At 38.3% G+C, this 15055-nt stretch overlaps 1 protein-coding gene across 7 annotated transcripts in view; it reads left to right on the top strand.

The window, feature by feature from the left end:
- Positions 1 to 2762: 2762 nt before the first annotated feature.
- Pds5b (PDS5 cohesin associated factor B) overlaps positions 2763 to 15055 on the top strand; it is a 197850-nt gene continuing 185557 nt past the window's right edge. For all 7 annotated transcript variants that reach the window (XM_071611551.1, XM_071611550.1, XM_071611549.1 and 4 more), the window contains exon 1: positions 2763 to 2887. The gene's annotated coding sequence lies outside the window, so the exon portion shown is untranslated. The remainder of the gene's footprint in view (positions 2888 to 15055) is intronic.

Below are 15055 nucleotides of genomic sequence, written 5' to 3'. Positions count from 1 at the left end.
CTTTAGAAGATGGAAAAGGAATCTAGAAACTCTTCTCGAGCTTCCAGAAAGGACAACAGCTCTGCTGACGCCTTGATTTTAGCCCTTTGAGAAGCATGTCAGACTTTTACTAAGCTACAGAACAATAAGGTAGTACCTTGGTATTGCTCTAAGTTACCAAGTTTATGATAATTTCTTATAGAAGCAATAGAAAACTACTACAGATGGGAACTGGATGTGAGGTTTTCATGATCAAAGATAACTCTACCAATGTTTGTGTAATATAAGCATTTTTATAGCATTCCTACATAATCTCTCTCAGGGCAGAAAGCATTTACAACATTGTTTGTGTTTTGGTACTGGGGATTGAACTCATTTAACCACTGAGCCACAGCCCCAGACCTTTTATGTATTTTATTTAGAGACAGGTCTCACTGAGTTGCTTAGGGTCTCGTTTAGTTGCTGAGACTGGGTTTGAACTCGAGATCCCCTTGCTCAGCCTTTGTAAGCTGGAATTACAGGTGTGTACCACCACGCTTGACACAACTGAGTTTTGAATGGTTCATGTTCTCAATTGTTCTAAATTATATAATACCCAATTATGTTTATTCTGGTGAATTTCAACTTAGTTATTTTTTAAATCCTCAAATATAGAAGGGTATTTTTATTTTAATATCAATTTCAGACTTCAGTTTTCCTAAAAAAAATATAACCTTAAGTGAAGTTTTATATTTTCAATTTCTGCAAGTCCATTTGCTATCATATAAAAGTATACCTTTCATGAGAAACAATGCTTCATTGAGCCTTTAGAGATTTTTCCTTCTCTGTTCTAAAGATATTTGTCCCATTGAGCCTTAAGATGCTACTCTTTTGAAGGTCATATCCTTTCTGCAGACTGTTTCATGGTTCAGTCTTGTAGTGTTGCCAACCTGAGGTGGGCAATATGGGTCCATTTTTTGAAACTCAAATTTTATAATAGAGGGTTACTGGTGAAACTGGCAAAACTGTTCATGAAGTTGACACAATACCTTTAGCTATTTCAGGAATCACTGCCACACATAAATCAGGGAGCCCTGAAATGGCTAAAGGTATGTAAGAATGACATTCCTAAACAATTCATACATTCAATAAAAATATTTACTGTACACCTTCTATGTGCCAAGGGTTGGGAATAAGGGCTGAGAACAGCTCAAACAACTCAGTCAAAATTTCCTGGCTCTCATTCTGTTGTTCTGAAACTTTCTTGCTCCCTGTTTTTGGAGGTTTGAGAATTGAAAGATAACAATCTTGAAAACAATCAAAGAGCCAGAGAAAAGCTTTTTCTTTTCTTTCTTTTTTCTTTTTAGATCTATACACCCTACTATCTCCTTTCAAGAAATACTTATGTTGATGGAACAGTGATGTAAAGAAGGGAAGTTCCTGAGATAATTTTTAAAAGGGGGGCAGAAAGCACTATTAGAAAACTTAAAGAGGGCTGGGGCTGTGGCTCAGTGGCAAAGCACTTGTCTCACATGTGTGAGGCATTGAGTTAGATCCTTTAGCACCACATAAAAATAAACAAATAAAATAAAGGCATTCCGTTCATCTACAACTACAAAAAATAATAAAAAACTTAAAGAATGTATGGTAGATTGAATCCTATAGTATTTGATCTCAAAATTTCAAATGGTGTAAATGTTAACACAGGTCTTGTAAGAGTATGGAAGAGAATGAAGCAGAATTGTCCAGGGGACTTCATTGAGATAGAAATGAATAGTGTAAGTGCTCTGGCCGGATGGAATTTTGTGACACGTCTTTCCTACCACAATAACATTTATTTATGTATCAGTATTACCTATCTTTTCTTTAAAATGATAAATATCCTGCTGTAATCCATTAGTTCACTTTTTGTTTTGTTTGTTCATTGTTGAAACATATTCTCTCTGGAACAGTTCTCGTAACCAAATACTTCACATCAGGGAACACTTGCTCACAGAAGGGATGGTATTAATGGAGGCAAGAGAAAGCAGTCCTTTTTTCACTTGTGGAAGGGGACTGGCTGGGGACAAAAACTTGCCCCACGGTAGTTGATCTGCTGTGATGACGGATCTGGAGGAGAGGCACCTCCAGGAGGTTAACGGGCAAGAAACCCACCTCCTGGAGTGCATCCCTGTGGTCTTCAGATTACTTCTCCCACAAATAAGGACAATTGGAAGGAATGGATTGCTTTGTTACAGGTTGAATTACTGTGCACCCCCTTCTCCTGCCGCTTACGAGACAATCCTCCCATTCGGAAACCGGAGGGATTTAGAAAAAATGTAACACCTACGATGTGGAAAAACACTATGCATTCTGAGATCAGGAGGTCAGAACTACCAAGAAAGATGCAAAGTAGTGAATAATACCAATTTTATTTACACAGCACAATGTCAATGCTTTAAAGACGGCCAACCTTTATCCAACAAGTTAGAGATAAATAACAATCTAGGTAGTTTTCTGCAGAAGTCTAGCGAGCCTCAGAAGTAGAGAAGACATCGACCGCTATCCATCTCACAGCCGCCACGGCGTCGGCGTCGGCGGCGCGCCCCGATGGGTGTGCGTGCGCGCGGAAGGGGCGGGGCGGAGGAGGGGCGCGCGCTCGGTGGGCGGGGCGGAGCCCGGAGGCGGGCGTACGCGCGCGGGGTCATCTGGTCGGCAGGGGGCGCTGCGCACCCACGCCGCGCTCTGCCTGCCCCCGGGTGCTGTCCGCCGCGGTTCGATTGGAGCAGCCGCCGAGGAGCGCTTGGCGCCATTTTGAAGCGGAGAGGAGGAGGAACGGCCGGGCTGGCTGCGGAAGGGGAGGGGGGAGGAGGCGATTGGATGCGGCGGCGGCGGCGGCCGATCCCGGAGAGCAGCGGAGTGAGAGGAGTAGCGAGTCGGACACCCGGAGGTAGGAAACAATTCAGTTAACGGAAAGCAAATGTCTCTCGTCTCCCGTGGCCGCGATCCATTTTTCAGCGGCCGCCACCGCGGCTCTGTGTTTGTGTGTGTGTGTGTGTGTGTGTGTGTGTGTGTGTGTGTGTCGGGGCTGAAGCGCCGCCAGCCAGCTTGCCAGTCGAGGCTCGCCTCCGGGCGTCGGGGGCTGCAGTGGCCGGCTGCCGGGCGGCGGCCCGGGGCGGGGGTCGCGGGGCGCGGGCCGGCTGTGCGGTGGGGGTGGGGAGGGATCCGCGCTCTCCACGCCGCGGGCTCTGCGGCACCCGTGTAAATTAAACTTGCCGCCCAGGTTCCGGCCCGGGCGCCAGCGGCGGGCGGTGACCTTGCGCGCGGCCGGGGGTCCCGGGTGGCCCCGCACCCGCGCCCTCCCGCCGCCGCCCCTCCCCCCGCGCCCGCCCTGCCGGCCGGCGGGCGGCTGTTTCCCGGGCGGCAGGCGGGCGGCGCGGTGCTCCTGTTGAATCCTCCCGCGGGCGGGTTTTCCCCTTTCCGGGCGCGGGGCGCACGGGGGGCGCGGGTCGGTGCCGCCGGCGCTCTAGCCTCCTCCCGGGGTCCCCGCGCGCCGCCCGGCTCCCGCTCCGGGTGGAGGACGCGGGCGGATAGAGTGACATTTTTACACGGTTACTTGCCAGTCGCGGGAGATAAAGCGCGCTAACCGCGCCTCTCGGTTGCTGCTGGGGGAATCCGAGGACCTAGTTGAGGAAGAGCCCAGCTCCGGCGTGAAGTGACTCCTCCCAGGCGACAACTGGATTCTCGCTTTGAGTTAGGATCGAACGGCAGTGAAAATGGTGTGCGATCGTGGATAGTTCGCCTTTCTGCACCGTTATTTCATTGACACTGAAAGTTTTGGGTCCGGAGAGGAGCCTGTTTGTGCTGTTGCTGTGGGTTTTGGGTACGTACGTTAAAGCTGGCTCTGAGCAGCCCGACTGTAATTTGAGGGGGTGAATCTGAACCCTGTAACGCGGCACCTCATCTTCAGTACTGCACGCTACAGCGTTCCTTCCCGCGGATGGTGTGAGCTCGGGAAGGGTTTGAAAGACCATTTACCCACCCACTCCACACTCGCCTTAACCATTCTTACTAGGAAAGGGTTAATTCTTATTTTCTAAGAACTCTTCTCTCACACTTGTATCTCGAAGTGATGGATGGGCAGTGGTGTCCCGAATGACCCTATCCATGTGTATTATGTATTAAATAGTTTGGGAAGCTTTGGATACAGCCTTTGATTTTGTAGTTTGGCTGCGGACTTGAGAGAGTTGAGGAATCCTGTATGTCTTCCTAATAACCTTTTAAAACATACTTGGTTTATATATAGGAGGTGAGCTGTAAATAAATCATAATCATTTAAATCCTGAATGGCAATATAATCACTGTTCTCAGTTAACACTAAGTTCCAAGGAACATTTACTATATTAAATTCAAGTACTAGTCAAATAGAAAAGTTAAAAACACAAACATGGACCTCGAAGGAGCTTCTTTTCTATGCAATCCACATGTCAGATGTTAGTATTTTTAGGGACAATAAAATGAGTACTGTGTGTGCACTTCAATTTGTGGAACAATTAGTCTTGCATCTCATGGTGAAAACAGAAAACCTAATTAAACTTTATAGTGGTGAATTCGTAGGTGAAAGTTAAGATACATACTTAAAACTTAACTATAAAAAACCATGTCCTAGGGGCCAGGGTTGTGGCTCATTGGTAGAGCACTTGCCTAGCATGCGTCAGGCACTGGGTTCATTCCCCGGCACCACATAAAAATGAAAAACAAAATAAAGGTATTGTGTCCATCTACAACTTAAAAAAAAAAAAATACATATATATATATATATATATATATATATATATATATATTCTAAGAACATTATTTCTTTAAAGTAAAATTTGTACATACTGTAAATTTACAAATATATATGTATATATACACACACACATATAGTGCACTTTTTTATTAAAGCAGGGACTTTTTCTCATGGTTGAAAATTTTCGACCATTTCTTAGCTGTGTTTTACTTAGGTATATTTTAGTTGAGATGGTAGGGTTTGTCTTTTTTTTTTTTTTTTAGAACTGTCTCTTTTTGGTTGAAGTTGAGAAGTTGATTCTCTTGGTATTAACTTGGCTTTTACAGTGGCTTTTATTAACTCTTGTTATTTTTATTTCTCTCTAGTTAGGAGCCCTGGTCCCAGTTTTCCCTAAGAATTAGAGGAGATATGTGAATATTGTGATTCTTGTGATGAGTTGGTTTGTACTAAGGTTATTTGTACCAAGGTTCTACTGAGCTGCTGTTGGACAAATGTTGTTTTAATTTTTAATCTTAAAATTGTTACAAATTGTAATATTTTGAGGACTAAACTTTATCAATAATTTGTTAAGCCTAAAATGAAGTGATACCCTGTATTACACAAGGCTTTCTCTGGTAATGCAGCTGCAAGACTACTTTTTGAGGAAGGGAATATTTTGGGAGCCTGTGTTTTTTCTGCTTATTTCCCTTGGCAAATGTGGACTGTCTTTTGGCTTCCTTAGTTCTTTTTAAAAATCCGTTCGCTTATAACTAATAGGGAAGCTCACTCTTATTTGGTACAGACTCTTGGATGACACATATTGTGTATAACATTAGAAAAGAATAAATTTGTGTTAGTGTTAGAGCTACTAGGAAACAAAAAGATGATTTCCAGTTCTTATTTTATAGAGGAGAAATTAGGTTCAGATTATAGATTAATTGATTTATTTAAGGATACGGTCATTCATGTGGTGAAATTGGGGACAGCCCTTAGATCTCCTGGTGGTCATTATTGTTTTATTCAGGATTTAACAATATTTAAAATCTTTGTGAGGCAACACATTATTCTCTATCCTCTTCATTCATTCAAACAAAAAGTAAAACTTCAAGGTTAACCATCTGTTTTGGACAGAGGCTTTTAACAATTTCTATCTAGTATTCACTACATTTAGGTTGTTTTACAAGATTACCTCTTAGATGTCTCTGTCTCCTAGAGCTACTTGATCTTTCATTGTGTAACACCAATTGACGTGACTTTTTTTTTCTTTGTGAAACTTGTAAGCCGGAATAATCTGCATAGGTTAGTATTGAACTGTATTTTATCATAAGATATTGTGTGCATGTGACTTTTATTTATTTATATATATTTTGGATATTAAACCCAGGGCACTTAACCACTGAGTTATATCCCTAGCCCTTTTTATTTTTTGAGACAGGGTCTTATTAAGTTACAGAGGGCCTTGCTCATTTGCTGAAGCTGGTTTTGAACTTGGGATCCTCTTGCCTCAGCCTCCCCAGTTATTGTGAATATAGGTGTGCATCACTGTGCCCCGCTTGTATATGAATTTTAAGTTGAATTTGCTATACAAGTCATTTGTCTCTTCAATTTATAATAGGCATTTTTATTTGGTTTGTGTATTCCTGCTTGGGAATGTTAAAAATTTCAAAAATACTTAGTTTAAAAATAAAACTAGTAGTTTTTTCCGAGAATGTATTTATTTTTTAAACTTAAGCTGCCAATTGATTTGCAATTTTGACTCCTTACAGAGTAGAGGTCAGTTCTTTCTCATAGTATTCTATTATGAACTCCCTGATTTTTACCATTTTCTCCAATACTTGAAAAAAGCTTTATAAACCTTTCTTGCCAATTAGTTCAGGATTAAGAATAAGTTTGCTGTGTTGAGAATAGTTGCACTGGCAGAGTGATTATGCCTTTTGAGAAAATTATGATGATAAAACTCAGATGAATAAAGTTTAGCTTAAAAATTAAAGCCATTAATCTGAGATATTTAAAAATCTTTATAATAGTTATCATATCCCATTAATTAGATATTAATAGCTGTAATTAGACATTCTTGGTTTAGTTGTATAAACCTTAAAAGTCAGCTAAGGAGTGTGGAGGAAAGACTGATTAAACTAGGAAACTGTTTTGAAGCATCTTTTGAGCCTATGAATACTCCACTCTGCCTTGCCTCTCTCTTCTTTGACAGAGAATGCTGTAAACTGATTCAGTGAAAATGAACAAGTATTAAGCCTTCTTATACAAACAACCCCAATACAATAAACAGGACCAAGACACCCAGACACATTGAAGTGTAGTGATTGGCAACCCATATCAAAGTGATGGGAGCTGAGCAGGCCAGAGAAGTAGGACCTTTGCTGTTAATGTGTTCTAAAAGGAGCAATCTTTCTCCCCTCTTCTCTTCAGTGGTAGTTGAGGTTATTCTTTTTTATGTGAGAAAGTGCAATTAACTAAGATTAGATATACAAATGATAATAAGGAAGAAAAGCTATAACCAGGACTAGTATCTCAGAATAGTTAGGGACCTATAAGAGGTTGTGGTTCCTTAGTCAGTAGTTTAGGGATTCTTTTTCTCTTCTTTCATTGCATAGGTGTGATTTTAGGTAAGTAAGCAAAGATTTTTAAAGGAAAGACCCATGTCCAAAGATATATCCCTTACTAACTCAGATTCTCCCAGGCAGTTTCAGCCATCCTTTAGATATGGGACTGGTTGCAGGAGGCAGTTGTTGCAAAGAATGGTGGTTAAAGTTGGGGAAATAGAGTACTTGAAAAAATTATATAATTTAAAAGTTATACACATATAGTTAAACTTTACAGTGTATAGAAAAGTGAAGATAAAAATTACTTTTCCTTCCAAAACTTGTGTAAAATTCCATAATGTTTATTTTTAAAAATTATACATACAGTATTATACTATTGCATTGTACTCTGATTTGCTTTTTTTCCTTAATGCTACAGGCACATATAGAACAACATTATTTAAAAATGATCAGAGTATTTTATTGTAAAAGGTACCATAATTGGGGTTCGGGTTGTGGCTCAGCGGTAGAGTGCTTGCCTGCCGCATGCGAGGCCTTGGGTTCGATCCTCAGCACCACATAAAAATAAATAACTAAAACAAAGGAATTGTGTCCAACTACAACTAAAAAATAAATATTAAAAAAAAAGGTACCATAATTGAGATTAGATTGTAACAGTTTACACTAACCAGCAATGTTTGTCTGTTATGTGTTCACCAACACTGGACTTTAACTTTATATTTTTTGCCAATTGGATATGTGAACCTCTATCTTGTTTTGAGTTGGAATTTCTTTGATTATGAATGAAAGTAAACATTTATTCATATGCTTATTAAGGGGCAGTTACTTTCAGTACATAACTTTAGTTTCAATGATTTCATTTACTTGCTACTGACACCCCAGGTGCCACTTCCCTGCCCTCCCACTGAGCTAGTCCTTACCTGAGACCTGAGATGGCCTGAGAGGTGGAACTTGAAGAGGAATAAGATTTTGGAGCTAGTGGCACCTTGAGGGGGATTGATGCTATGACTAGAGAAGCCACTATACTATACTATGAAAAACTGAAGGGCAATGTGAGAGTATTGAAAGCCCTTGATTTGGTGTTAACATAGGTACAAGAGGGGCAGAACCAACCAACATAGGGGGGATTTGAGAATCAGAAGAAATAAATTTTGTATAGGGTCTGAATATTCTGTCCCATCCTGTCCCAATAAGAGTATAAATAAAAAATGGACCTTATAGCTGGAGTGGGTCCATTTTTTATTTTACTCTTATTGAATTTGTATTGGCAGGGGTGGCAACCTGGACCTCTTTATTTCAGTTTCTGTAGTTTTGAGGACTTAGTTTTTCTTATATGGGAAACTGATATTCCTTCAAATCAGTCAAAGGGAGCATTTTATTTCTGGACTCCTTCAGCTCTATTTTTTAATCTCTAGTGTCTTTTTGTGGCTAATGTTTTACAAGAGTGTTAGAGGCCTCACATGCTGAAGTGTTCAGAAACACTTTGGAGGCTGGTGTATCTACATGAGCTTTGTTTCTATTTAATCCCTGTATGCTGTTTTCTCCCTACCCCAGCTTTATTTTGTTTTCATGGGATGAATTTTTTTTTTTTCCCCCCATTTTAGTAAGCTTGGGAGGTGACTGACTTACAAGACTCTTATCTTTGTCTAGTCATTATTTTTTCAGTACTGGGGATCAAGTCTAGACCTCCCAAGTGTTAGGCAAACGCACTACACTGATCTATACCCTCAACCTTGTGTGCTTTATTATATATACTGTTTATCAATGGGCTGGCCCTTTATTATTTTTATCCTAGTCTAGGCCATTAGTTCTCAAACTGGGTTGATGTTACTTCTCCTATCTCTAGTGTTCACAATTTGGCATTGTGACATTTTAGTTGTGTCCAATAGAAGGGAGTGAATTTGCTGTTGGCATCTAGTGGGAGTGGATTGGCTATTTGCATCTAGTGGGTAGAAGTCAGGTGTGGAGGCTCTAAATGTTCTACACTATAGAGCAGCCCTCCATAAGAAAAAGAAGTTACCTGACCAAAATGTTTATTGTGTCAAGATTGAGAAACCTTTGTCTTGGCAGAGTTTGTCCAGGAGGCTGCATTTACCCACAGCTCAGCTGAATTAGATGTGTTCACTAATTTTGATCATAATGATGAAGCAATAGTAATGTTTAATGTGGTCTTGTGCTGTAGCTTTTGAGCAGTTTACCTCCTTCTTTCTTTGTAGTACCTTTCTTTTCAGCTATTTGCTTCTTCTTCCTTAGCCTTATGACATAACATAACTAGGTGAGGTCTTTATAATCTTAGTTGGAATTTGAAGAAGACAAGCATTTAAGACTTGAATATATTTAAGCATTTGAAAATGCTGTTTGATGAGTGAGGTTCCTTTCTAAGCAAGACAGGAGGGCATAATGGTTTAGCATATCCTTAAAAGTTAAGACTACTTGAGTTTTTATCTTGTCTTCATCACTAAGTAGCAATGTTACCATGGGCAAATTGCCTAATCTTGCCAAGCCTCAATTTCTTTCTTTTTTTTTTTTTTAATATTTAGTTTTTAGTTGGACACAATACCTTTATTTATTTATATGTGATGCTGAGGATCGAACCCATGGCCTCATACGTGGTAGGCAAACACTTTACCCCTGAGCCACAACCCTAATCCCCCAAGCCTCAATTTCTTAATCTGTGAAGTGAGGATAATAGCAGATATCTCATTTTAAAAAACAGCTTTGAGATATAACTCACATGCCATACAATCTACTCAATGAAAGTGTATAATTCATTGTTTTCCAGGATATTTGCAGGTTTGTACAGCCATCATCCCAGTTTGATTTTGGAACTTTAGTGTTTCCTGTTTAAAAAAAAAAAACCCAATAATATTAAAGCCATTAATTGTTACTTCCCATCACTCCTTATCTCACTAGTTTTTGTGATAAGCCAGGACAAAAGCTTAGTTTAACATGGTGCCAAAATGTGTGTGGTAAAAAATGATTATAACTTTTGCAGGCAGACTTGATTTGTGGCAAAGTTCATTTACATTACTTTAGAGAAGGGAAATATGGGATAATTGTTGAATGGATGTTTGCATGTTATACTGTGCAAGGAAATTATGTTCAGTGCTGGCTAGATATAACAATGAAAGATATTCCTTCTGTCAAGAGATGTATATTTAATAGGAAGAAAGAGGCTTGTGTAAAAATTATAAAACACAGCAGAATACTATTCATACTTTCAGGAATGCCTAAACAAACATGAAAAACTTCTTGAAGGAGGAACCATTTCACCAAATCTTAAGATATTGGAAAAATGGGACTTTTGCCTCCATTGAAGAGTACTTTGAAGACAGGATTATGGTCTTAAATTTCTGGTAGCTATACCGACAGTCCTTTTTGATATTTCTAATATGTTATGAACCTGAAAATGAAATGTTTTAAATAAACTTAGTGAGAGCCTGATGTCTGTCAGAAGAGGCTATTGATAATGATCTTATTCTGTCATTTTGAGTTAATAACCTTTTAGTTTAGGTTTTGGTTCATCCCAGTTAATTGACTTTGTTGAACAAGTAATTTCTAGACAGATTAGGTTCTTATACATATTTTTTCTTTTTTCTCTATTTTTACTAAGAACTATAAATCCTACTGTACTCTTTAACATAGCATCTCTAGTACAATGTGTCCAAAATTGAGCTGCTTTCCCCTACTCTTTTATCTTTTTCCAGTTTTTGCTTTGGTTAATAACAGATTTTTTTCCTTTTTCTTTTATTCTTCCTTTTTTTAAGTTGTAAGGAATGACTAGATTTATCATGTTGGAAACCTTAGAGTCATTTTAAATGATCCTATCATCTTCCCTACCTCTCATCAAAGGAGTTACCAAATTTTGTTGATTCTGATACAGTATTTTAAAGTTCAAAAAACCCCAACTATTTGCAGCTGTGTGGTGGTGCATGCCTGTATTCCCAATGACTCAGGAGGCTGAGGTAGGAGCATTGCAAGTTGAAGGATGGCCTTTCCATGTGGTATTTCTCTGCTTGTTAGTACCCTTTTTCTTCTTGTGCACATCTCCAAAGTTCTGCTGTACACCTCCATTTAGTGCGGCCCTAAGCACCTTAGCAAGACCCTGTCTGAAAATAAAAAGGTCTGGGGATGTAGGTCAGTGATGAAACGCCCCTGGGTTCAGTTCCCAGTACCAAAAACAAAACAAAACTAATTGCAAGTATATACTTCAAAAGTAAAATAAGAGACTTTTTATCCTTTTTCTTTATTTTACTTTTGAAGTATGTACTTGCAATTAGTTTTGTTTTTGGTCCTGGGAACTGATAAGAGACTTTTTATCCTTTTTCTTTTTTTCTTTATAACCTTTTCCATCTCATTCCAGACTTCTGCAATAATTTATAAATGTTACTGATTTCTTATATATCCTTCTGGGGATTTTAATAATACAAACATATATAAATATACTTATCCCACCTCTCTTCCCTCTTACCACATTTTACACTAATGTTGGGAACATTAACTCCTTTTCCTGCCCCTTACTTTTTTCACTTAACAAAATGTCCTGGAAATCTTTTTGTTCTAGCATATAAAAGCACCGCAATAAAATGTTCCAATTGATGGATTGTTTCCCAGTTTCTGTTATTATAAAATTACTGTGTTGAGTAATCTTATATGGATATCATTTTGTACATAGGCAGGTATGTTTGGGGTAAATTCCTAGAAGTGGAATTTCTGGAACAAGGAGTGTAACAGATATAATTTAAAAAAAAATATATTTTTAAGTTGTAGTTGGACACAATACCTTTATTTGTTTATTTTTTAATGTAGTGCTGAGGATCGAACCCAGCGCCTTGCACGTGCTAGGCGTGCGCTCTGCTGCTGAGCGAGAACCCCACATTGTTAAGTTGTGCTTCCTAGAGGTTGTAACAGAAATGTATATGTAAGAATACATGTGGGCTGAGGTTGTGGCTCAGGGATAGAGTGCTCATCTAGCATGTGCGAGGCCCTGAGTTTAATCCTCAGCACCACATAAAAATAAGTAAATAAAATAAAGTTATTGTGTCCAACTACAACTAAAAAAACCCCATATATATATATATATATATATATAGAGAGAGAGAGAGAGAGAGAGAGAGAGAGAGGGGGAATACATGTATTTCCGTAAACTTGCCAACATTGAATAATCAGACTTTTTGGGTTTTTGCCAATCTATTAGGTGAAAAAATGGTATTTCAGTGTAGTTTTAGTTACATTTTTCTTATGAAGAAATTGAGCATTATTTTATATGTTTGAGCCATTTTTATTTTTCTGAAAACTATTATATTTTCCCATTTTTTTTTCTTATTTTAAGATTCTGAGTTACTCTTCATTCTTGTATCTTTGGTTTGTTTACTAAAAGTGAAATGTCGCTTGCTTGTTCTCCTGAGTTCTCTTCTTACTGCTAGTCTGTTTGCAATTTTATTCCCTTCCAGACTTGCCTGTATGTGTTCTCTTTCTCCCTCCCCCACCTCCCATGGATATTTCTCATCACAAATTTTGTGTCTCATTGCTTGCTTATAACTCTTCAGTGTCTCTTTAATTCAAATACCTTAGCATGAGCATGGTAGCTTGCTGGCATTTCATTTCTTTCTAGGCTCTCTGATTCTTCCAAATGTTTTTTTTTTTTTTTTAAATATTTATTTATTTTTTAGTTTTCGGCGGACACAACATCTTTGTTTGTATGTGGTGCTGAGGATCGAACCCGGGCCGCACGCATGCCAGGCGAGCGCTACTGCTTGAGCCACATCCCCAGCCCAGATTCTTCCAAATGTTGAACTGTTCCCAGCTCCCTACTATATTAGACCCTTTATCTCTGTGTCTTTCCATGTGGTATTTCTCAGCTTGTTAAAAACTCTTTTTCTTCCTTGTGCACATTTCCAAAGTTCTGCTTTACACCTCCTATTCAGCAATTAATAGGTTTTTCTCATACCTGACTCTTACTTCAGGCAGTATACATTGCATCTTTTTTTTTTTTTTTTTAACAAGATCCCATGTATACCTGATAGGGAAAGTCCCACGTTTTCTGTTTTTATTATTTGTTTAAGCACATGTGTTTCTATGCCCAAGATTGTTAGCTTCTTGAGAGCATGGGCTTTAGTTATTTTGGAAGCCAGCAAAGTGTTTAGCACATAGTAGGTGATAAATATTTATTGAATATACACAAATATATGTATAGAAATTATATATGTGTCTATTCAAAACAAAATTAATATAATATTGAGCTCACAAATTCATTAGAAATTATTTGTCTTTTTATTGAAATGTAATGTGCAAAACCTTCATGTTAATTTTGATGATGTATGACATTATACCAGTGTAACCGATATCCCAGAGAAGATGTAAAGCATTTTCATTATCCCAGGAATTTCTCTTGTTTACCTCTCCATTCATTTCTTCTTGCCCTCATGCACTCTAAAAGCAGATTAGTTTTGTTCTGACTTCATACAGTGTGGGTGCTTTTGTATCTGGTTTATTTTTTAACATATAGTTTGTATTCATTCATGTGGTTGGAAGTATCAGTAGTTCTTTGTTTTTTTGTTGAGTAGTATTTCAGTGGATGAATATACCACAGTTTATGGTTTTTTATAGTCATTTGGGTTGAATCCAGTTTTTGATGTCAAAAACTGGATACAGTTTTTGACTGAGTTAAGTCCTGTACAGGTCTTTTTGCAAACATGTGTTTTCATTTCTCTTGGATAAATACTTTGAAATGGAATTGCTGGTTTATAGGGAGATGTATGTTTATAAGAAACTAGATTTTCGGGCTGGGGATGTGGCTCAAGCGGTAGCGCGCTTGCCTGGCATGCGTGCGGCCCGGGTTCGATCCTCAGCACCACATACAAACAAAGATGTTGTGTCCGCTGAAAACTAAAAAACAAATATTAAAATTCTAAAAAAAAAAAAAAAAGAAACTAGATTTTCAAAGTGGTTTTCCGTTTTATACTCCTAACTGAATATATGAGAGTCCTAATTGTTTTATATCCTTGCCAACATTTGAGTAATCAGAATCACCCACGTAATCACTGTTACCTAAGTAATAATAATTTTGGCTATTCTAGTTGTTATATGGTCTCTCATTGTGGTTTTATTTTGGATTTCCTTGATTAGTATTTTTTTTTTTTTGTGTGTGGAATGGCTCTTCAAATTTTCTGCTCATTAAAAAATGATTTTTTATTATTGATTTGTAGGAATTCTTTTTTTTTATTTGTTCATTTTAGGTATGTATATATCTAGTAGAATATATTATACATGTATGGAGTATAAAGTATTATAATTAGGATCCCATTCTTGTGGTTGTATGTGATATGGAGTAAACACTGGTCATGTATTTATATACAAACGTAGGAAAGTTATGTCCAATTCATTCTATTCTTTACTATTCCTATCAGGAATTCTTAATACATTCTGAATATAATTTTTTTTGCCAAATCTTTGAATTTAATATTTCTGTTGTTTGTAGCTTGTCTTCCTACCCTAAACTATATTTTTGAGAAGCCGAAGCTTTTAATTTTGAAGAAGTCCAGTTAGCCAATATTTTCTTTTGTTGATTGTGTTTTTTGAATTTGAATAAGCCTTTGCCTACTCCGAAGTCAAAAGAATATTGTGGGGCTGGGACTGTAGCTCAGTGGCTGAGTGCTTGCCTAGCATATGTGAGGCACTGGATTCTATCCTCAGCACTACATAAAAATAAATAAAATGGGTTGGAGTTGTAGCTCAGTGGTGGAGCACTTGCCTAGCATGTATAAAGCACTGGGTTAGATTCTCA

The sequence above is a fragment of the Marmota flaviventris genome, chromosome 4 (assembly GCF_047511675.1).
Source record: "Marmota flaviventris isolate mMarFla1 chromosome 4, mMarFla1.hap1, whole genome shotgun sequence".
NCBI classification, from domain to species: domain Eukaryota; kingdom Metazoa; phylum Chordata; class Mammalia; order Rodentia; family Sciuridae; genus Marmota; species Marmota flaviventris.
The sequence above is the reverse complement of the archived record's forward strand: the minus strand, read 5'-3'. Positions and strand labels throughout refer to the sequence as shown.